General features: G+C 40.3%; 1 long non-coding RNA gene across 1 annotated transcript; it reads left to right on the top strand.

Annotated features, from left to right (window-relative positions):
- Positions 1-1,164: 1,164 nt before the first annotated feature.
- LOC118943578 (uncharacterized) lies at positions 1,165-12,424 on the top strand. Its single transcript, XR_005038788.2, has 3 exons — positions 1,165-1,533; positions 7,448-7,578; positions 9,305-12,424. It is a non-coding gene; the product is annotated as an uncharacterized LOC118943578 (long non-coding RNA).
- Positions 12,425-24,919: the final 12,495 nt, after the last annotated feature.

The raw sequence follows: 24,919 nt of genomic DNA, 5'->3' as shown, positions 1-24,919 counted from the left end.
TTTGCATTGATGTCAGAGTGATTAGAGGGCCTGAGTACCAAGCAGTTAGCAAGTTTGGTAGGCTACTAATGACCATCAGCTGCATCAGAGCTTGGAGAAGCCTAATCACCATGACTAAACGGTCACATGTAATTTGACTGACTTCATGACTCTTGACCACCTGTGTGGAGGTAATACGGTCACCGCAACAGCCCTAGTCATGGTTAAGTTGTATACTGGTTGTGAAAGGAAGTTTTTTAGAAACCACAAAATATATATTTTTACCTGGTCGTAATCTGACCAGATAACCAAAATATGAAGTTTCCCAGGTGACTTGATGTTGTCATTAAAAATATATATTTAGCTGAATGTAATCTGGTTATCTGACTTCTCTTCAACCAGAAAAACAGTTTACGACCAGAAAATGACATTTTCTGCCAAACGGTGGGACATCATTATGACCAGCCTACTGTAGAAAGGGGACCTGTACAGTGACTCTGTGACAACCACTGCCTCACAAGCTGCTAAACCCTGAGATCCCGCACACTTCCCTTCCATAATATTATGGAGCACTATGGAAACATGGGATAATATTTGGGAGTGGTGGAAAAGACAACGGGCAGGTTATGGACAACATTAACTCCCTTTGACTACACCCTGTTTGGGTTGCTGTTCCCCAGCAAAAGCCATTCAGAATTTCTGATTACAACGTCAACAGGCATATATGTTTTCTCTTCGTCCTTGTATCCTCCGTAGGAAAGCATTTAGTTGCTAATTGACGAGGTACTGCATGTCCCTCAGACAGCAAACCTTTCACAGTGCATGGTTGAGGGATGGATTCTACGTTTTCTTTTAAATGGCATGGATTTCTACATAAATGGCATGGATTTCTACATAAATGGCGTGGATTTCTACACAAATGGCATGGATACATCCTGGCATCACTGTCAACTAAGACAGCTCTCTCTTTCTATATTCCAAGACATATTTTGCAGAGTTGAAGACAATGAAATTGACAAAGAATGTCACACAGAAACATTCTGTTGTGTTTATGACAGTGTGTGTATGTGTAAGGTGGGCTGTGTGTGGGGGTTGACTGGAAACCGCCACTCACACAGCCTCATGTTGTGTGCTCACATATACATATATATATATATATATATATACACACACACACACACACACACACCATGAGGCTCGGGGGTGGAGAGAGAGGCGGTGTTGCTGTTAAGACTGGCATCAGCTCCTTCATGGATTATTCTCACTACAAGAGACAACCTCACTGGAAAGAGAGAGAGAGAGAGAGGGAGAGAGAGAGAGAGAGAGAGAGAGAGAGAGAGAGAGAGAGAGAGAGAGAGAGAGCGAGAGAGAGAGAGGGAGAGAGAGAGAGAGGAAGGGAGAGAGAGAGAGAGAGGAAGGGAGAGAGAGAGAGAGAGAGAGAGAGAGAGAGAGAGGAAGGGAGGGGGAAGAGACAAGCCAGCGGAGGGAGCAGAGACAAAGCTTGCTGACGGAGGAAGTGAAGTGTGCTCTGCAGCATGTGGACCATGTGCTCAGGTAAGAACAACTCCAAGTCCTTTCTGTCCCTGTACACGTCTATTTCTCCCTACCACTCTATTTCTCTCTGTCTTTATGTCTGTTTCTCTGTCCCTGTCTCTCTCTATATTTCTGCATCTCTGTGCCCAGTGGTTGCCATTAGAAAGGCAATTTATTTTTATCAGTTTATTTTATTAGTACTGTTGACTTGTAAACATTACGCACTATCGTATCCAAAGTTCAAACTCCACTCCCTCTTCCCTCAATGTATACCCATGTTTGGAATATATAATGTAAAATTTTCACGGGAGATTTGTGCATAATGGGAGTATATTACAAATATATAATTGCACAGATGTAATATATGGTGAGATTTATCTGCACTTATCGCATTGAAAAAAACAAAATAATTCTGAGGGCATGGATCCTGCTGTTTTCAAGATTTCGGTGCTGAACTGGATGTATATGGTATTGTCCTAGGAGTATATCTTTGTTTTACTGGTTTGTACTGTGAGTATATCTTTGTTTTACTGGTTTGTACTGTGAGTATATCTTTGTTTTACTGGTTTGTACTGTGAGTATATCTTTGTTTTACTGGTTTGTACTGAGAGTATATCTGTGTTTTATTGGTTTGTACTGGGAGTATATCTGTGTTTTACTGGGAATATATCTGCGCTGAAGTTTTGTACTGGTGGTACTGTTGTGGAATGTGTGAGACTTGGCCCCATATCTCTTTGTTCCCTAACTCTTTCTTTCTCTGTGGGGCCGCAAGAGAACAGAGGAATAACACACACACAAACTACGCTAACAGGCACAACACACATGAACACACACACACACACACACACACCCCTCTTGTGGAGAACCAGCCGAAACTTCCCTCCGGTCGGAGAGCTATGTGAGGAATGTGATTATCACGTATTTGTGTTTATTTTATCGCAGCGGGACGCTCACAAAGCAAAGAGGGGACTAGATCAGACAAACGGCTGATGCTGAGTGTGAAACTGTGTGCGTGCGTGCATGCTTGCCTGTGGGTTACTGAAGGTGTGTTAGGGTAAGGAGGAGAGAATGTGTCTGCGAATTTGTTTTAAACCGTTAAACAAAGGAATATGCTCAGTTTCTGAAAGACAAATACCTATGCCTTGTACATACATACTGTTCACCTTTTCTATACACTCACACACACGCAGACTTACACCCACACATGCACTTACAGTCACATGTGCACTCAGTCACTGAGAGCCATGCACCCACTCACCCCAACACCCACGCAACCACCCACACACTCACATGCACAGACTAGCACCCTCCCGCCCACATCCACGCACGCACAACAAGCCCAGCCGTCTGTCGAGCCAAGTACATTACAGAGTTCTTTTAACACACAGCTTCTGAATGGGGGGGATGAATGTGGGGAATTTCAGCTGAAACGTTAGGACAAAAGCCAGGGGGACATTTAAAAGGCATTAACAGATCCATGGGAATCAGGAATGGAACATACACACGCACTTGCTCACTCACACATACATATATATGCACACACACAGGAATTAATATTACACAGACTCGCACACAGGGGCGTTATGCTCCCATTATTTTATAGGGGGCACAAAGTACGTGAAGATGCCCCTGGCAAAATTCTTAGAATTTAGCATTTTTCAAACACCTGAAACATTGTTTCCTGCAATCTAGAGCCATAATCATTATATAAAAAAAAGAAAAAAAGTCCATGGGTCAGAAAATACATGCACGCAACAATGATGTCTCTGTCAATAACAAAAACAGTCATGGGTTGTGACTCTAAAATTCACCCGAAAGGCAAAGCACTCTGGGAAATATTCAAATAAGCAGTGTGCTAATAGTACCATAACCCAAGAATGTGTATTTTCTGAAGTCTAGCAACCTTGTCAGCAGGCATGTCAGCTAATATAGTTATACAATCTACTCTAACTTGATTGATAGCCTGAAATGGCTTGGGAGATTGGGAATCTATCTAGCTGTCTTGCCCATCATTGGTAGCTAAAATCAAATCAAACGCTGTTTATGTCACTCAACACTCTCTCTCCTCCTCCACTGACGATACTGTCGGCACGCACCAGAGCAGGGTTTCCCAAACTTGGTCCTGGGGCCCACCCTGGGTGCACGTTTTTGGCTTTTGCCCTAGTACTACACAGCTGATTCAAATGATCAATGCTTGATGAGGAGTTGGTTATTTTAATCAGCTGCGTGGTGCTAGGCAAAACCAAAACGTGCACCCAGCGGGCGCCCAAGGACCAAGTTTGAGAAACCCGGCTCTAGAGTGTAGCTTCCTGCCTAGCATATCCATGGTGCATCTTAGAAGGAACCGCTTATTAGGGAGAATGGAGGTACTCTTTCACTGGTGTGTGCACCCTCCGCAAAATACTCCTAAAAGATATTTTAATAGATTATTATTATTACACAAACACACACAGAGATGCAGCTCTGGCGTTAGAGGGACAATGGTCTGGGATAAGAGATGACGAGAGACTGGTCATGTTGCGTTTTTGTGTGTTAGAGTGATGAATTGAGAGAGAGAGAGAGAGAGAGAGAGAGAGAGAGAGAGAGAGAGAGAGAGAGAGAGAGAGAGAGATGGAAAGGGGGACCTACATTCACAGGTAAAGAACAGGGATTGAAGTGAATAATGCTCCCAGCTCCCACCACATACCTTACCGTAATTAACTACTGGTCTTCTGTTCAACTGGAGGACAGTAGCACACTTTGTCCTGAATGGTAATACCCTCTCTAGGACAGATGCACACATGCGTAGACTACCTTTAGACATTTTTATTAATTTCTGACTTGAGATACTTGAAATACACCTGGAGAATTAGAAAATTGACTCAAATCGACCATTATCTCCAATGCATGATTTATGGCTAATTACGGTGTATTTAGCTATATGTTAGCTGTACAAAAATTCAACCAAACTTAAAGAGATTCTCCGGTACTTTTGTATACTTTTTAGCCTGTAGTACTGAAAGTAGCGCCCATGAGACAAAAGTGGTCCCCGAAAATGACGTACTACATCACATATGTGCAGATATGTACACCATGTCATTGCTCTCTCTCTCTCGCTCTGCTGTGTGATTCTTGCTAGCTGTGACTCTCAAATGGCAAATGGCTGAATCTCATTGGCTGAAACTCGAATTGCTAGGGGGCTGGCCCATGTGGGGGGAAATGTGGGGAAAATGGCACAGCACAGCTTCCAGAAAACAGTCACTTTCAAAATAGGGATTTTGTGGCTAATTGAGGTAAGACTGTAACTCTGCTCAAAGAATATGCATGTATGAACCACACATTGACAATGTCAGTCCAAAGAACACTTTCAAAATACTTATTAGATGCCAAAATACCGAAACATGTCTATAGGTTTAGGCACTAATTCCGACTAGTTAAGGTTAGGGATAGGGTTCAAACATAAAAACTAAACCGGTGCCTAGCACTGCGATTGAACCCACAATGCTCGGCGTCGTAGCGCACAGTATAAATAACTACTAGATGGTAACACGCACTCTTATTGCCCCTAGTGCAGGGGTGTGTCAAACTCATTTGCCAAAAAATGGTTCTCTAGGAATTTTTTATGCTCTCTGACTGTCTAGCTTTCATTTCCATGATTATAAGTGAGTTGGACACCGTCAAGAATATAGGTCCATCATAATTTCTACACAGTTTCGATTTGGTTTTAGTCATTTTAAAGTATGTTGAGTTTGTCCACACTCCCCCCCCCCCCCCCAAAAAAAAAAAATGTAATAAGAAAACTCAAACCAGATGTGGGCCAGATCGGTAGTGGATGGTTGTAAATTGCCATGGAAAGGAAATGCCATCATTTTAACATTCTAAATATAGCATTTGGGCTGTGATTTCCACAACTTTTCATGTTTGCCAGACCCTCTATGAATAAAAGATCTTACCAGCAGTATCAGTTAATTCCATCAGTAGTAGTTTATCCAAACAAACGCAACATGACTTCTAAAGGACTGGTCAATAGACCTAACCCTGATGGCACAGTCCATTGAAGTACCCCCCACACCTTTCCCAATATTACTGGCACACAGCTTGATGTTTGAACCCATTGATTTCTGAAGGGAATAAGGCAGATCTGTTATGGGCTATAGCAGGTGTTAACTGTAGTCATAGGACTAGTCGATGACATGATACCAGTTTCAAATACCACACAATTTGACGTGATGTTCAGATGAGAAAACAAGTGTTAATTTATTCAGGAAATGTCACAATATGAATGCAATGCATCTGTCACATATGACTCAATAACTACTCAAGTGACAACATTTGTTGAAAAGAGAAAGGGACAGTGAGAGAAAAAAATATTTCAAAGACAGTTTTGGGAAATGTATGCAAATTTATATACACCCCCTTACCAGATCAACCCCCCTCCATCATCCTTTCAGAGAGAGAGAGAGAGAGAGAGAGAGAGACCAATATTCTGTAGGTGAACACCCGTTGCAGTTGTTTCATCTCGTCTCATGATGCTAAAGCACCTTATTATCCTCCACTGTCAAGACGTGAACATTATTGCCCAATGGAGAATGCAGAGATGGAGGAAGAGATAGAGAATGATGGATGAGGAAGGATGGAGGACCTATGACGGAGAGATGGAGGAGAGATGATGAAAGATGGAGAAGGCGTGAAGGTGGAGAGTGTAGGCTATAGAAGATAGATGTACACACTTAAAATAAAATGTTCCTGGAGGATTTTTTTTAGGGGTTCTTCAAGTTGAAACTGTGGGGGAACCCCTATAAGTTCTTTGAACCACCCTCTTTAATGGTTCCTCAAATAACCTTTTGGGTTACATTTTGGGGATTTTAGCGGCAAACCAGAAGTAAAAGATCCAAATATGAGGTATTCTCCCAGCAGAGCCCCAAGTCCAATGGGTATATCCTCTGGCGTGTTGATGTTAATGTGATGATGTTCTCTGTATCCATAGCCAGAATGATTTTGCAGTGCATGGTGATCGAACAGGTTTCCAATGATATTCATCAGATGTGTAGGGAGGGTGCACAGTACATTTTGCAGTGATAAATCAATACTTAAAGAGTCCATTTGAACACTACCTCAGATAACACAAATACATTTTTACAGCAGTGTAGAGAAATGCCTATGAGACCCCATAATGCATTGCTCTTTTACGGTACTGTACTGTAATATAGAATAACAGTGGTTAACTGTTAGTTTTGCTGTAAATGTACAGCCATTTGTAACAGTGAAGGAGAGAGAAGATGAAGGAGAGAACGATTGGGAGAGTTGGGGGATGAGATTGAGAGAGATTTGGACCCCTATGAAACTCTCTCCTCATTGACATTAGAAGGGCATTCTGTAATGGGATTAAAACTCTACTCCAGACCAATACATCAGTCTAATTCAATGAACCACATTTGGTGTCTAAACTAAGAGCAGCAAAAATGTAGGCTAGTCATATATTCTGGAAACCATGAAACTTCATCAGCCTTCATTTCTGTGTCAAGTCGTGTTATGCATAAGAGTGGACTTTCCTGAAATCGTAGCCTACGTGTCACTACACGCACATGGGTCGCGGCAGGGACGGCCCCGGGTGAAAGGGTTTGGTCATTGAGGTCGGTGTCAGGGCGGGCGGGGGACAATCATACAGCCCGGCTGAGGTGAATAGCATGTCTCCCCTTTACCTTCGCTGGAGCAGTAAACCCAGTGGCATTTCCGACTGATTCGGTATGCACACGGAGAAAAGCCCCGCGGCTAGCCAGCGATAAGGGTGGAGGGGAAATTACTTGAGGAAATCGCAGATGAGTGATGGGTTATTTGCATGAAGTGCATTCGTGATTGAGAAAGTCAGTTATTCTCTTTCTGTATTCGTTTGTTAGAGAAACTCCTTTTGGCCTAAGGAGATGTTTATTCTTTTTTGTGTCGCCTGTTTTTGTAGCAGATAACTGCCGAGTGTCGAGCCCACGGAAGGTGTCTGCAACCAGGGGCGCTCTGCTGCACAGCTGTCGGTGTTTGGAGCAGCAAGGAGCGGAGGAAGGAGCCTCGACCCTGGAGACAGACAACCACAAAGTAAGCAACAGCTGTGGACTCGCCGTCTCATCTTTACATGCTAAAATACACTGTTTATATCATGTTAATTCGATGGGATATATTATTGTTTTATTTGCAAAATTGTTTCACATTTTTAATCAACATCAACTTTAGGTTTTAGATTCATGTTTAGACAAGTGTCATTATTTCGTCAGTTAGACCTACATGTAGGCTATCATATTCTACAGTTTGCATTGTATGACAAAGACCAAAGAAGCATTGGCAAATCTGTTGGTGAGCATGGCATTGCAACAGTGTGTGGTCTGCCTTGGCTTTGGCAAGAGTAAGTGTGTGTGTGAGCGTGAGCGTTAGTGCTTGCGTGAGAGAGAGAGAGAGAGAGAGAGAGAGAGAGAGAGAGAGAGAGAGAGAGAGGGGAAGAACGAGAGATGAGATCTGAGAGTGTGGTTGGGTGCAGACAGGATCTCTGTGTGTGTTTTCCCTTCTTTAAGTTGAGGGAGGAGGGGTGGTATGCAAGTCAAGCAAGATGTGTGTGTGTGTGTGTGTGTGTGTGTGTGTGTGTGTGTGTGTGTGTGTGTGTGTGTGTGTGTGTGTGTGTGTGTGTGTGCGTGTGTGTGTGTGTGTGTGCGTGTGTGTGTGTGTGTGTGCGCGTGTGTGGTATGCGAGCTGCTGGAGGACATTCTTGTGTGTGTTTTGGAATGTGATTACCCTGGGGGAGACCCTGTGACTGAGACAGAGAAAGAGAAAGAAAGAAAGAAAGAAAGAAAGGAGGGAGGGAGGACGAGAAAGAAAGAGATTGGAAGAGAGGGGAAGAGAACGAGAGTGAGAGAGTTATATTTTCGATTCTATTAATGTCGGTGGTGATATGATTGACATGCAGGTGACTTTAGTATTGCTACTAGTAATAATAATAATAGTTATATTCATCACCATATCTTTGTGACATTTAATTCAAAGAAAAAAGCCTTTCAAGCAACAACGCAAGCATTCACAATAGGACCAATGGTTAAAGGGCCTTAACACTTGACTTGTTACAAATGGTTTGTTACTTGTTACAAATGGTTTCATGCGAACACTGCTTCTACAATCTCAGTTGAAATGGATGTTAATATGGATGTCATACAACAGGGGGCATTTGTGAGACACACACAACTGTCTCAAGTCCCAGACACTATGTGTTCATATACTACAGTTACCGAAGACACATGATGGCATACCCAATATGAAACACACAGCCTCCACTTATAGAATATCATTTTTTTTCCCGAACAAAGCTGTTTTATATGTGAATGATTCTTTAAAGCATCTTATTGAAGATTTGTAATGGCGACAGTTAAGCTCAGTCATAGTGAATGGGAAAACGTAAAACAGAGTTTCTTCTTAAAAGTGGACAGACGACGAGGTTAGGGTTCTGGTTTGGTTGTTCCTTGGAGGATATTGCTTGTTGTTGGATCTCGATGGGGAATTGAAACGATAGGGACTGCCAAGAATTGCCCACACACAAATGTTACATATTCTAATGAGCAATCTGTCTGGACTGAATACCAATACACTTCACACTACAGGCATATATTATGATGGTGAACATAACCAAGTCTGTTTCAAGGTCTGTAAAATTAGTCCAGGGATTTTACAGCATTGTTATTTGTTCCTATTTTCTGTCCCCTACATGCTTTTGGTTTGATGAGAGTTAGTGAAAATGAGAACCTAATTAGGATATAATATATCATATAATGTTCTCTTTCAGAACCTGTCCATCAGAACCTGAAATCGTCAAGATGACATGGTGGAGACATCCTTCTACAGGTAATTGGTCTTTTTCTAGCTGTTACACAGAGTTTATGGAGGATGACATTTGCCTGTTTGTCCAGACCCTCCGATGTAGGCTTTCAAATGAAACCTCTTGACTTTTTCCACGTTTCGTTACAGCTTTATTCTAAAATTGATTAAAATGTTTTTTCCCCCCTCATCAATGTACACACAATACACCATAATGACAAAGCAAAACCAGGTTTTTACACATTTTTGCAAATGGATTCAAAATAAAAAACGGAAATATCACATTTATATAAGTATTCAGAACGTTTACTCAGTACTTTGTTGAAGCACCTTTGTCAGCAATTACAGCATAGAGTTTTCTTGGGTATGACACTACAAGCTTGGCACACCTGCATTTGGGGTGTTTCTCCCATTCTTCTCTGCAGATCCTCGCAAGCTCTGTCAGGTTTGATGGGGAGCATCACTGCACAGCTATCTTCAGGTCTCTCCAGAGATGTTAGATCGGGTTCAAGTCCGGGCTCTGGCTGGGCAACTCAAGGACATTGTCCCGAAGCCTCTTCTGTACTGTATTGGCTGTGTGCTTAGGGTCGTTGTCCTGTTGGAAGATGAACCTTCACCCCAGTCTGAGGTCATGAGCGCTCTGGAGCAGGTTTTCATCAATGATCTCTCTCTACTTTGCTCCGTTCATCTTTGCCTCGATCTTAACTAGTCTCCCAGTCCCTGCCACTGAAAAACATCCCCACAGCATGATGCTTCCATCACCATGCTTCACCGTAGGGATGGTGCCAAGTTTCCTCCAGACGTGACGCTTAACATTCCGGCCAAAGAGTTCAATCTTGGTTTAATCAGACAGGAGAATCTTGTTTCTTATGGTCTGACAGTCCTTTAGGTGCATTTTGGCAAACTCCAAGTGTGCTGCCATGTGCCTTTTACTGAGGAGTGGCTCTAGGAGGAGTCTTGGTGGTTCCAAACGTCTTCAATTTAAGAATGATGGAGGCCATTGCAATCTTGGGGACCTTCAATGCTGCAGACATTTTTTGGTACCCTTCCCCAGATCTGTGCCTCGACACAATCCTGTCTCGGAGCTCTGTGGACAATTCCTTCGACCTCATGGCTTGGTTATTTCTCTAACATGCACTGTCAACTGTGGGACCTTATATAGACAGGTGTGTTCCTTTCCAAATCTAATTGAATTTACTACAGGTGGACTCCAATCAAGTTGTAGAAACATCTCAAGGATGATCAATGGAAACCGGATGCACCTGAGCTCAATTTCGAGTCTCATAGCAAAGAGTCTGAATACTTTTGTAAATAAGGTATTTCTGTTATTTATTTTTAATACATTTGAGAGAAAAAAAATCTAAAAACCGGTGTTCGCTTTGTCATTATGGGGTATTGTGTGTAGATTGATGAGCAAAAACATTAATTTAATCCATTTTAGAATAAGGCTGTAATTTAACAAAATGTGAAACATATCATGGGGTCTGAATACTTTCCAAATGCACTGTATACCTATTATTAAGTTTCCATTGTCCTGAAGTGGTGATATCCGTGGAAGTACTGTACAAGTCTAGCTCTATAGTCAGACTCTTTGACTGTGACTTTGCGTTTCTATTAAGTGAATTAGCTCACCATTTCTAGGGTTTTGGGTCAAGGATGTTTCATGTCTAATTCAGTCAAGGGATTATATCGTTATTTTACAATTATTACAATTATATAGCCATAATTCAGAGGATCGTCCTTTCATTCTCTCAGCTCTTTCAATCGTTCATTCTGTCAATATTTCATTCTGTTCTTTCTCTGGCTTAACATAACACCTCCTACAGTGTGTCTAATCATCAGATCATGAGTCATGACTCTTGATGTATTTTGAGAGGGACTGGATGCTATTTAGCTCTGGCAATAAGAGCTATCTGAGCAATGTAGCTCCTGTGAGTACATGTCTACCAAGAAGGACAAGAGAGTAGTTACACTCTTAGAAATAAGGTGGTATCTAGAACCTAAAAGGGTTCTTCATTTGAACCCTTTTTGGTTCCCGGTAGAACCCTTTTGGATTCCATGTAAAGTCCTTTCTACATAGGGTCATACATGGAACCCAAAAGGTTTCACCATGGAACCCAAAAGGGCTCTGCCTGGAAACAAAAAGGGTTATCCTATGGGGACAGCTGAAGAACCCTTTTGGAACCCTTTTTTCTAAGAGTGTATGGTTTGGCTGAATGTAAACTGAATTCAAAAAGGCAGAGTGATTCATACAGTACACACACCCCCATGTTTCCCCTGCCTCTGCTCTCCTCAGATGTAAGACACATGACATCATTAAAAGGGAGCTCTCAACCTCAGTGTGGGTTCCTCGTGTGGGTAGACTGTGTGTGTGTGTTTGTTTGTGTGTGTCTGTGTGGGAGAGAGAATGAAGCCATCCAAAGCGCCAGACCCATTGGTCCATGTTCACTGTATGCGTGCCCTACTGGAGGCTCTCGTACTGGGATACGCTCACTCCCACATCAGGGTAGAGGCTGGGGCTGAGTGAGAGAGGGAGTGGGAAGAGAGGAGTGAGAGAGAGAGAAAGAGAGGAAAGAGCCGGAGGGAGTCAGTGGGAAGAGAGCTCTGCCCCACAGCATAGAGAGGGTGTTTTTAGGTATGGTACATGCACACACAAACACACACACACACACACAGATCAATCTAAATACAGTTGCTGCTGCTGAGTTACTTTAATTTTAGGATTTTGTCAAGATTAGCTCAAGACTGATCTGCTGTTTTGAAGTCTATAACATTGTACGTATGTTTCATACAGTTCTCCTGGTTTCAGTCTCATTGAAAAGTTCATATATGAATAATTTCATTCCAAAATACAATACTATACATTTTCTGAAATATTGGTCAATTAGCTTTTATTGTTTAAAGAAATGTTGATTGACATGGGGTTGTTTAATGACAGACATGTATTTGTTTAAAATCTAACGCTTGATGGTTTCATTTCAGAGAGACAAATAATCATGTCTTTTTTTGCAAAATGCTATATATCCGCCTCACTCTCAGAGAAATAAGAATACTGCTGTGTTTTACACAGTCAAATGTAACAAATAAATAGATTTTTAATAAAGAAATGTACAAATGATACATTGCATTTAAAAAAAAAAAAAAGATGATTCAATATAGTAATATTAGATCTGTATGTAAAACATTTACATTTTACATGTCAGTAATTTAGCAGATGCTTTTATCCAGAGTGACTTACATGACGTTTATTAATCTTAAGATAGCTAGGTGAGACAACCTCATATCACAGTCAAATATACAGGATACAAACATCCCATTCCAGCTTAACAATGGATACAAAGCATTTTGCAACAACAACAACAAAAATCTATGAATTAAAAATCTGAGAAAAGTCATATTTTACACACATATGAAGGTACCCATAAGCCCAAAATACACAGCTGTGAAAAATTGGAAATAAACTCTTTAAAACAAACTCTTTAAAATCTATAAAACATAGATACAGTACATATTCAGCAGAGGGTTTCTCACCCTACTTTCTCTGTCTCCTCTCCTCTCAGATAGTAGGCTGCAGCTCAGACACTCTTGGCAGAATCGTCTCATATTGACTTTACCCTGCCTTCTATATGAGTTCTCTGTGTTCCCCAGGAAAAAAAATGAACAGAAAGCCCAGTACAGCATTCCCATATGGTCCTCTACTGACTAGATGTATTACACACACACACACACACGTGCAAACACGTACACATGAAAGTAAGCATGCACATACACACACATATACATACCTACGGTCATACACGCACACACACATGCACGCACGCACACACAAACACACACAACCATTAGTCATCGTCTGTAGTAGTGGTCATATGGTGTATAAGTCATAGTAAGGTGGGAGGAATAGAACAGAGAAACAGACAGATGCGTTGTCCTGATCTTTCTCCAACACAGCTTTAGTCATACTGGATGTGACTGTGTGAAAGAAAGTGGCTTGGGCTCAAAACACGCTCCCTAGTGGTCTCTCTGGTGAATTGCAATGTGTGTGGCAAATAACAAAACATTAAAAAACGCTGACCTGGACTGTGTTAATTAGGCGGAGGTATAAAGTACTTAAGTAAAAGTACTTTAAAGTACTACTTAAGTCGTTTTTTGGGGTATCTGTACTTTACTTTACTATTTATATTTTTGACAACTTTTACTTCACTACATTTCTAAAGAAAACAATGTACTTTCTACTCCATACATTTTCCCTGACACCCAAAAGTACTCATTACATTTTGAATGCTTAGCAGGACAGGAAAATGGTCCAATTCCCACACTTATCAAGAGAACATCCCTGGTCATCCCTACTACCTAATCTGGCGTATTCACTAAACACAAATGCTTAGTTTGTTATTTATGTTTTAAGGTTGTAGTGTGCCCCTGGCTATCCGTAAATAAGAAAAGCAAGAAAATTGCTTCGTTTAATATAATGTGAAATTATTTATACTTTTACTTGTACTTTTGATACTTAAGCATATTTTAGCAATTACATTTACTTTTGATACTTCAGTATATTTAAACAGAAATACTTTTAGACTTTTACTCAAGTAGTATTTTACTGGGTGACTTTCACTTTTACTTGACTCATTCTCTATTAAGCTATCTTTACTTTTACTCAAGTATGACAATTATGTACTTTTTCCACCACTGTCATCAGGCCATATGATGGAAAACGTTTTGCAATGGAAAATCAAAATTAGCATTACTGGACAAATCCAGGTAGTCCCTCCCTGTTTCAGTCCGTTTTCTTCTGTTTAGTGCCTAATGAACATGACCCTGTATTACATGAGACTAAATGTACTGTGCTGTAAAGTGGCTTTGTTTCAAAATACATATCGTAATTATATTGTAAAGGAAAACATTGTGTAATCAGAGACAAAACATGAAGGCAGACAGACACAAAGTGGCGACTGGTCCAGAAGTCCAGTCCTCAGACCCCTCGGTCACATGCAATGGCATGAGCCAGCGGACAATACAAGACAACCAGGAAGTCTGAGGGAGGGAGAGACCACTCTGACACTGGGGGGGTCCTGAATTAGGGACACACACACAGCTCCCGGATTCCCCTGAGGGAAACAGGAAGTGAGACGGAGAGAGACAGGCGTGCGCTGCAGGAAGTAGACCCTGTGTCATTCCATCTCTGAACAGCTGTGAAAAGAGTCCCTCTTCTCTCTCTCTCTATCTCTCTCATCCCCTGCCCTCTCCACCACCTTTATTACCCCCAATGGATTCATAGTGCATTTCCAGGAACCTGAAATGACTGCTCAGTGTAGTGTACTGTGCATAGTAACCCTTGACCTCAGCTCTTTGTCCAGCTGCTGAGAATGGTACAGTATGTGGTTCTCCAGGAGACACCCGGGGCGTGAGTCCACAAGTCTGGCCAGAGGCAGGGCGTCACTCCTGGGGGAAGTGGTGGTTAAATGTGGGGTGTGGAGGGTGTGGATAGGGGTAAGGGAAGGTTAGGTATTGAAGGAGGCGTGGGGTGAGGAGGGGTAGGTATGGGTGCGAACAGGGAGAGCGGCTGGAGGAAGAGCGAGAGGAAGCCGTTGGAGGGAGGGGTGTGTGTGTGACAGAGAGAGAGAGAGAGAGAGAGCAGGAAACCCTGCTTGGTGTGGCGGAGGAGAATGGAATGTTTAAAAAGAACACACTTCGTCTGAAAATGTCCAGGATGAGGGCGTCTGCTCGTGCCGCTGTGCGTGTGTCTGTGTGGGAGGATGTGACACTCATGTTGACTTGGCCACTCACAGGATATATGAAGAGGAGCGTGACCAAACAAGGGATCAGAGAGGGAAGTGTGCATATAGGTAGACGAGAGAGTGAGAGAGTGAGTGAGTGAGTGAGAAAGAGAGAGAAACCATGGGTGGAATGGGGCACTAAAAGTGAGAGTGAGTCAGAGAGAGAAGAAGAAGAGAAAGAGAGACGCCATCAGCTTCATTTCCTCTGACACCTTTCTCCTACAAAGGAAAGGGGAAAAGGAAGAGAGGAGGAAAGGAGAATGAGGGGAAGGGAAGGGACGGGACAGGGCTGGGCTGCAGAAGCAGACTAGCAGGCTCCTTTAAAAGAGTCTCTGTGTTGTCACACACACACACACCTTAGGGGCACCACCCAACACCCACATATACACACACTCTGCCACCTTTAATCAACCTCCCACACAGTGTATAATACCCACAAACACTTCCTCCATCTACAGAGCCACACATACAAACCTGGAGAACACCACCCACAACCTGTAAACATGTTCCAGTAATGTTTACTGTAAATTACTGTCAGGGCAGTAGCCAGTAGGTTACTGTAAATGTACAGTAATTTACAGTAGATTTACAGGACCTTTACTGAAACACAGTAAAGTGCATTACTGGAAACACTTCCAGTGCATTACTGGAAGCACAGTGGTAAACGTTGTAGATTTACAGTGCAGGCAGCTAGTGCCAACGACGGGCAGTATTTCTGTTACATGTATTTGATATAGATATTTCAATAGTTTTAATAGCTATTTTATCATTTGTATTTCACTGGCTTGAATTACAATGCATGTATTTTTAAACAGTTTAACAAGAATATATTTAGTATTTTCTTATACAAATATGAACTTGCAAGTAGCTCGCTTAACTACAACAATATTCTCGGTAATGGGAACATAATCTTTTTACTTGCTATGACTGTGACATGTTCTTGTTAATCTTCCTAAGGATCCATCCCTTTTTTCAATTTTCGCCTAAAATGACGTACCCAAATCTAACTGCCTGTAGCTCAGGACCGGAAGCAAGGATATGCATATTCTTGATACCATTTGAAAGGAAACACTTTGAATGTTGTGGAAATGTGAAATGAATGTGGGAGAATATAACACATTAGATCTGGTAAAATATAATACAAAGAAAAAACCAACCATTTTTTATACCATCATCTTTGAAACGCAAGAGAAAGGCCATAATGTATTATTCCAGCCCAGGTTCAATTTAGATTCTGTCCACTAGATGGCAGCAGTGTATGTGCCACGTTTTCAGACTGATCCAATTAATCATTGTATTTCTGTTCAAAATGTTGTATCAAGACTACCCAAATGTGCCTAATTGGTTTATTAATAACTTTTCAATTTCATAACTGTGCACTCGCCTCAAAAAATAGCATGGTATTATTTCACTGTAATAGCTACTGTAAATTGGACAGTGCAGTTAGCTTAACAAGAATTTAAGCTTTCTGCCAATATCAGATATGTCTATGTCCTGGGAAATGCTCTTGTTACTTACAACCTCATGCTAATCGCATTAGCCTACGTTAGCTCAATCGCCCCGTGGGTGGGACACCGATCTGTAGAGATCCTTAATGCACTGACTGTAAGTCTCTCTGGATAAGCACATTTGCTAAATGACCAAAATGTAGATGTGAAAATGAACACTGGCAAAGTACACTGCTGGATATTATTCCAATGAGCTCCGCCCCCAAACCAAATTTAATCAAAACAGTTTGAGGGCAGAGCTCATTAGAATAATACCCAGCAGCTGGTGTTGGGACCGGAAAAACCTGGGGTTGGTGCTGTGGACCTGGTGTACAGTAAAGGTTTAAGGTCAATCTTTTTTCTTTTTTTTTCAAAACTCAATACATGTCAAAGTTTCTAATCAAATTTAGTTAAACTTAAACATTTATAAACAATAAATAATCAATCCAATTTAAGTTAAATCCAAAGAAAAACAAACACATATTACCAAGAAACAAACACAAAAGCATTATTTCAAATAAGTAAAGGTTTAAGACTTAATGTCACTCTGATCTATCCCCTACACATTCAATTATTGGGGCACTACTACCACACATCAGTTCAATTGGTACAGCATTCTCAGTAAAGGGTAAAACAAGGTTGTCCACTATCAGCATATCTATTAAGTATGGCCATCAAAATGTTAGCTATTAAAGTCAGATCCAACAATAATATTAAGGAGCTAGAAATCCAGCGCTTAAAACCAAAGTTGTCATTGTACACTGACGCTTCATGTTTTCTTTTAAATCCACAATCCCTGCACAGCCTCATAGAGGACCTCGATCATTTCTAACCTCTCTGGATAAAAATCTAATTATGATAAATGCGTCATATTACGTATTGGATCTCTAAAAACTTTTACATTACCGTGTAGCTTACCAATAAAATGGTCCGACGGTGAAATAGACAATCTCCAAAATATTGCAATTTTTTAAAACAAGCAATAGAAAGCTGGTTGCGATTTCAGTTTAATCCACCAGAAAAAAATGAACAAATATTATGGTTAAATATAAAATATACTAATTTATTTAAAAAAATCTTTGTAAATGACATCATAAATAGGACTGGTGGAGTTGTTACACATGCAGTTAACAAAAATATATGGAAATGTCTGCTCTATCCAAAATTATAACCAACTTATTGCAGAAAATAACATTAAACATTAATATTGTTGTTGGTTTTTATTTGGGGGGGGGGGGGGGGGGTAAAATTTGTATAATATTTGTAGAATGTTTTTGTAGAATGTTATATTTCCAACCATTCCTGAACCTGTGACCAAAAACAAGCTCCCTACTTTATGGGCAGTACCAAAACAAGTGATCTTATGATTCTGTCTCTTTGCAGCAAAATATACTGAGCTGGGATGGTTGTATCCCCCATATATTTATGTATATAATTGCAACATTTACTTGGAGCTAACTCTGTAAATAGCACTGCTGGGTGATTTGAAAAGTCATAGTCAATCAAATAATAATATCTTTAATTTACAATTATCTTTAATTTACAATTTTTTAGAAACTATTAGAATAGAAAGGTTTAGAACGTTTTATGAAACATCACAACACAGTGGAAAAATATATGGCAGCTAAAAATGATAACTGGATGGTCTTCAGAGATAGATGGGAGGGGTTGAGGGGAGCTGAAGGCTGGGACTGGATGGTCTTCAGAGATAGATGGGAGGGGTTGAGGGTAGCTGAAGGCTGGGACTGGATGGTCTTCAGAGAGAGATGGGAGGGGTTGAGGGTAGCTGAAGGCGGGGACTGGATGGTCTTCAGAGATAGATGGGAGGGGTTGAGGGTAGCTGAAGGCGGGGACTGGATGGTCTTCAGAGAGAGATGGGAGAGGTTGAGGGTAGCTGAAGGCGGGGACTGGATGGTCTTCAGAGAGAGATGGGAGAGGTTGAGGGTAGCTGAAGGCGGGGACTGGATGGTCTTCAGAGAGAGATGGGAGGGGTTGAGGGTAGCCAAAGTCTGGTGCTTAAAACAAACAAAGATGACTAATGTAAAACATACTGTCTGTGAAATGTCCATTAGTTTACTCCAATTAGGGGAGGGGTGATAGGGTTAGGGGAAAACAATAAAGAATAATAATCTAAATCTAAAAAATCTAAAAAATTATATATTGTTTAAATAACATGTATTTACAAATAAAAACATATATTGGGATTGGAAATTATGCAGATAATTACATTGATAGAAGCCACAATCTATTTGCAGTATTAAAGCTGATCTTCCCCCTAAAATATAAATCTAACAATAAATAATTAATCCAACTTAAGTTAATCATAAAACAAAAAAAGCACCAAAAATAATTAATTTAACTAAGTAAAGGTTTAAGACTTATATCACTCTGATCTGTTTCCTGTACACATCAAATTGTTAGTTCTCTACTACCACATATCACCTCAATTGTTACAGCATTCTCAGTAAGGTGTGCAACAAATATAGCCACTTACAAGGCATGCCTCAAAATATGTTAATGAGCCAGAGATTTATTCCCCACCCACAATGCACCATAATTCACAGTATGCTGCTATAAATAGACAGCAAATCAGGTAATGAAGTGCTTTACTGTAAAATGGTATTATAAAATACATTTTACAGCATTGTAGGGTAATGCCATTGAGCCCCCATAATGCATTGCTCTTTACAGTACTGAACTGTAATATAGAATAACAGTAGCTAACTGTAGATTTTTGCTGTAAATGTACAACAATTTGTTACAGCGCACACATCCACATCAAACACACCACCCACAGCACACCAAACACTCCCAACATATCAATTCCTTTTGCTTTATATACAGGGGTTGACAATTACTACTACAAGTAGCATTATTATAATAAAGTACTACTACTACTTCCACTACTACTACTACTACCTCAGCAGTCAAAACTGATTGAAATAAGGTTTCTAGTTCTGATCTTAAGCTGCTTTTAATGACGTCACCTCAACCTCAACCTTCGGGGATGTATATAAAGTGTAATATTGGGATGCAAACTCAAAATGGATTACATTTCAACTCTATATTTGACTTGGTACAGGAGTCTTCTTTTTAATTATTATCCCAGAACCGTGTGTGAGGTGTACACTTTCGTTTCAAAGTAGATTTGTTTAAGACTACCAAGGAACACTCTGTGTGAACCTGATTTAGCCCACTGTGGTAAAAGGTTAAAAGAGCAGGGCAGACAGCCCACACACCCACACCCCAGGAGGGCAGTGGGGTAGAATGTAAAACAAGCGGGGCTATCTGGAGAGAGATAAGACGTGAAGTTATGCCTTGACAGCGTGACTATGACATCACGGCTGCGTCTCTCACTCTCCCTCTGTCCCTAGGCTAGACGACACCACCGGCCTAATATAGCCATCAACATTGCTGCCAGACAGACACACAACCAGGAACAGGGGGCTAGTCTGGCATGCACTCTGGCATGTGTGTGTGTGTGTGTGTGTGTGTGTGTGACGTCTCCGTTACATCAGGCGACGCCGCAGTCCAGCTGACTGAGACATTCCAACATGGCTGTAGAAGAATATCTTATTTAGAGATTAGTGTATGTGTGTGAGTGAGTGATTGCGTGCGTGCGTGGTCATGGGGTCATTGTCACCATAGGCTAAATGTATCCTCTGTGACGTGATGCCACTAGGTTATTGATTGTGTGTTTTGCTATAATGCTGCTTTAACTGTCCATTTCCATACAGTCTGGGGTTTCTGAAATGTATGGACATAGTAGATAATTCAATAAGACATATTACAGGGGCATTTTCAGTGAAGTGTTTTTTTAAATTACCATTATTATACTTCTTTACATTGTGTTATATAGATTCATGTGGTTGACTTTAAACGTCTGTGGTAATATATACACTGATTTATTTATTTACATTTGAAAATCATTTAAACTCAGCTGAATGTATTTGTCTGAATCGTCTGATGTTTGGTTTAATTATATTAATGTTGTGTCATATTTATCCCATATTATTTAATGGTGTGACAGGCAGGGTAAAGGCAGGGGGGAAACTAAATTGAATGAATTACCAAATTAAAAACAGAAAGTAATTAACATAAATTATACATTAACCATATGAAAGAAGTTATTTTTCGCTCACGACACTTACATTAATTTAAATATTATTTGTTGATGAGATATTTCTCAAATGCCAATTAGGTCAACTGTAAAAACAAGTGTTTAAGAATTGAACGCAAAACGAAACACTTTTCTGTAACACTTTTTAAACGCATCAAGGCATTTAGAATTTAAATGAAAACGCGTCATAGTGTTTAGTAAACACCAGAACATGTTGATTCACTATAACACTTTTTAAACGCATCAAGGCATTTAGAATTTAAATGAAAACGCGTCATAGTGTTTAGTAAACACCAGAACATGTTGATTCACCATAACACTTTTTAAACACATCAAGGCATTTAGAATTTAAATGAAAACGCGTCATAGTGTTTAGTAAACACCAGAACATGTTGATTCACCATAACACTTTTTAAACACATCAAGGCATTTAGAATTTAAATGAAAACGCGTCATAGTGTTTAGTAAACACCAGAACATGTTTATTCACCATAACACTTTTTAAACACATGAACACGTTTATTCAGCACAAGGCATTTAGGTTTTAACGCTACTGTACGGTGTAAAGCTGTGTTTGCATATTTCCCAACATGCCTTTCGAGTGAAAATGAGAGACACCCGCCCATGATTGTGTATGTTAGTGACAGAGACATCCTTGTTTCATTCTAAAAATAATTATCACTGAGGTTTTCACCAAGTGAAAGTTTAGGGGAATGTGTATTGAATGAAGTTATAGGTTTATCATCCTCCCCATAGTTGTTTGAAAATCCTGGGTCATGAGCTATGTCAGACCTGCAAGTCACAATGAACTGGTTTGTAACTAACTAGTTCCTAGCGGAATCCAGCCAAATGGAGGACACACCATAAATTGGACTGCTTGGACCCATAGCCTGCACTCAGAATGACTGCTATGGTAAAGATTTAATAAACAAGACTACCTAAACCTTATAAACTGGAACAGCCATCTCAGTATTCTAAATATCAACCTGCTACAAAGCATACTGGGAAATATGATAATGAGGCCCCTCCCACATCCTTTTCTCTCTGAGTGACGATAGGAAAGTAAACACTGGTGTCTAAAATCTGAACACAAATCTGAGATACATTGTGTTCTCCTGGTTGGAAACTGAGTGGAAAAAGCTGCCTGTCATGTTTAACCTTGCATTCTAAACAACTGTGTTTAAGATGAGAACACTTATTGGCTAATCATAATGCCTAATGTTTAAGTTTTAAATACTGATGCTCAGGTTATAAATGTGTCAGATTTCATGGTTTTAGAGTGTATATTTTGAAAACGCATTACACTACTTGTTAATCATTTAGCTTCAGCCCTCTTAAATTGCAATAAGAATTGAAATATTCTTAGAGCGGTGGTTCACTGGGCAGGTTCTCTCTCCCTCTCTATCTCTACCTTTTCACGAGGTCAGTTACCCGTTGAGGCGCTGTGGGGCCAGCCGGCAGTATTCCCAGGGTGCTGGGCTGTTGGGGTTCACACCTTTTACTCTTCAGGAATCTCTGGAATTCCCAGCTTCATTTCCACTGCGAGGCGGGAGCACCAATTGCCATTGTGTGTGTGCGTGTTAGGGTGTGTGGTGATATGAAAGACCCCGCCTGTGTGTGTTGAAATACATAGTACTACGCCCGTACATCCACCCAGAGAAGAAGCAGGGAGTACTCTCCGTGTGAGACCACAATAGAGTGACTCACACACACACACACACACACAGCGTTATCAGGGTAATTTCTGACACTGCTGCTCAGTGATTGTTCGGTATTGCCTTATTGTATTGCATCGCTATAAACATATGAATGTATTTACAGTAGGTGACTTTGAATACATCCATTGCTTGACATACAATTTGGGTCATTAAAGACCGTATTGATTTGAATGAATATTATGTCAAAATGCTTGATTGCGATGTATAATGCATTTACAGTACATATGTAGGATCTTAATTTGAACCAAACTTTTTTTGTTCAGAATTTTGCAAACTTGTAGTCTATTCACGTGTTTAAAAGACTTCTAAAGGTAGTAATTTCCACTTTAAAATGTCAGACTTGATTTCCCCTAACGAAAAAAGTATCACCCCCTACAAAAAAATTCCATTAATTAAAGTCCACATAATAATGAACTTTTCCTGTTGATGCAGGATTATTTTCCTGCTGTAGCAAGATGGCTCAAATTAAGATCCTACATCCTTTATTTATAATGAATTCACTCATCAAATTAGTCTTACATTTTTATGAAGCTGATATATCGCTAAATTAATTTCAAAGTCACTGCACATATTCATTTATATTTTATGTATTTTATATTTAACAAATATTTTATATTTAATAATATTTTAAAACATATTTTACCCTAATATTTAGACTTTTCCAGAACAAGGAATTGCATAACTGTAATTTACTAATTTACTTAAATGTACATTTTAAATAATTGTTTTTAAACTCACCTAAGGGGAAACAAAGGTGAATTGAATTGTACAAACGTTTCTTTCAACTAGCGTAATCAGCAATCCATATAATTTTTAATATTTAATTGTAATTTTCAACAATTAATTGAATTATTTTTAAAATTAATTACACAAATTAATTGTATACATATTTTACAATTTTCTGTTAAGAATTTGAACAATTTATTTAGCTGTCTAGAATTATTACACTAAAAATGTACTTACACACCTGAAGAAAGCAAACTATTATTTTAAGAAAACACATGTTAAGTAAAATACCAAGAATAAGATTCTCTGACATTGCAGTCATTACCTCCCCATTATGCCTTTCTAGTGAAGGTAATTCCAGCTGTTTGTCCCCAAGTTCCAGAGTCCTTTTGCCAGTCATGGCTCTGAGTCATGCTAGCTAAACCACACTAACGCTAGCTAGCTACCAGAGCTGAGAGCCACTATTGAACACTGTGAGAGACTTTACAGAGAGCAGTAGTTTCTCTGTGCTGCTGACACATGGCAAGCTGTGATTCATACACACACACACACCCACCCCACCCTCTGTACGTTCTGTAGTAACTGGGTTTCCTAGAGCCCCACCCAACCACTATGCATTATGTAGTAACTGGGTCATAATAAGAATTTTATACTGGCCCCCAAAAAATCCATCATTTCAAATGTATATTATATTCATAATTTGGCATCATTAACATTTCCTAATTTACCTACTTCAGTCATTTTGATTTCCTACTTCAGTCAATTTGATTTCCTACTTCAGTCATTTTGATTCCCTACTTCAGTCATTTTGATTTCCTACTTCAGTCATTTTGATTTCCTACTTCAGTCATTTTGATTCCCTACTTCAGTCATTTTGATTCCCTACTTCCGTCATTTTGATTCCCTACTTCAGTCATTTTGATTCCCTACTTCAGTCATTTTGATTTCCTACTTCAGTCATTTTGATTCCCTACTTCAGTCATTTTGATTCCCTACTTCAGTCGTTTTGATTTCCTACTTCAGTCATTGTCTTTTGAAAGCCACAAGAGTACCTACAGTGGTATAACGGTGTCTTTACATAGCTACAGACTCCAGCTCCATGAACTTGCAAAGGTTTTAGTAGCCAGAAAAGCAGTGTGGGTAATACAGGTCTATGCTCAATGGGACTCACGCTGTCCATTTAAAATAATTATGAATGGACTGTGTCAGCCCCAGACGTTTCTCCCACATCCCATACTACTATGACTGGTTGTGTATGTATGTACTTTTCTATTTTTGTATCCGTATGCGTGCGTGTTCATGCTGTACCACTCACGCACGTGTGTATTGTGTGTGTGCACGTGCACATATGTGTGTGTACACAAGCGTGGTAGTCTTAACAGAAGACCATATAGAGCGTAGTTTGGGTGCAGCTCTGGGATGAGTCACATGCCCTCCTCTGACTAAGTTTCCAGCTATGTGATTCTGGGAGAAGGCTCAGCCCCATCCGAACCCTAGCCCAAACTAACCACTGGGGAAGAGAGGGGTAGGAGGAGGACAGGGAGGGAAGGGTGTTGTAGTCAGGAGGAAGAGGATACGAAGGGCTAAGGTAAGGCAGGGAACACCCAGTGGTGAGGGGTAGGGTCTGAGAGGAAAGGAGGGTAGGGCTGGGCTGGGCTAGGACCAGTCGGCAGGTAGGGTATGGAGAGATGGGGCAGGGGTTGAAAGTAAGACATTTAGGTATAGGTTAAACTAGGGAGTAAGGACGGGAAGAGT

This window comes from Oncorhynchus mykiss, chromosome 22 (assembly GCF_057628025.1).
Source record: "Oncorhynchus mykiss isolate SJ-2025 chromosome 22, ASM5762802v1, whole genome shotgun sequence".
NCBI classification, from domain to species: Eukaryota; Metazoa; Chordata; class Actinopteri; order Salmoniformes; family Salmonidae; genus Oncorhynchus; species Oncorhynchus mykiss.
Note: the sequence above shows the minus strand (reverse complement) of the source record. Positions and strands in the feature narration are given on the sequence as shown.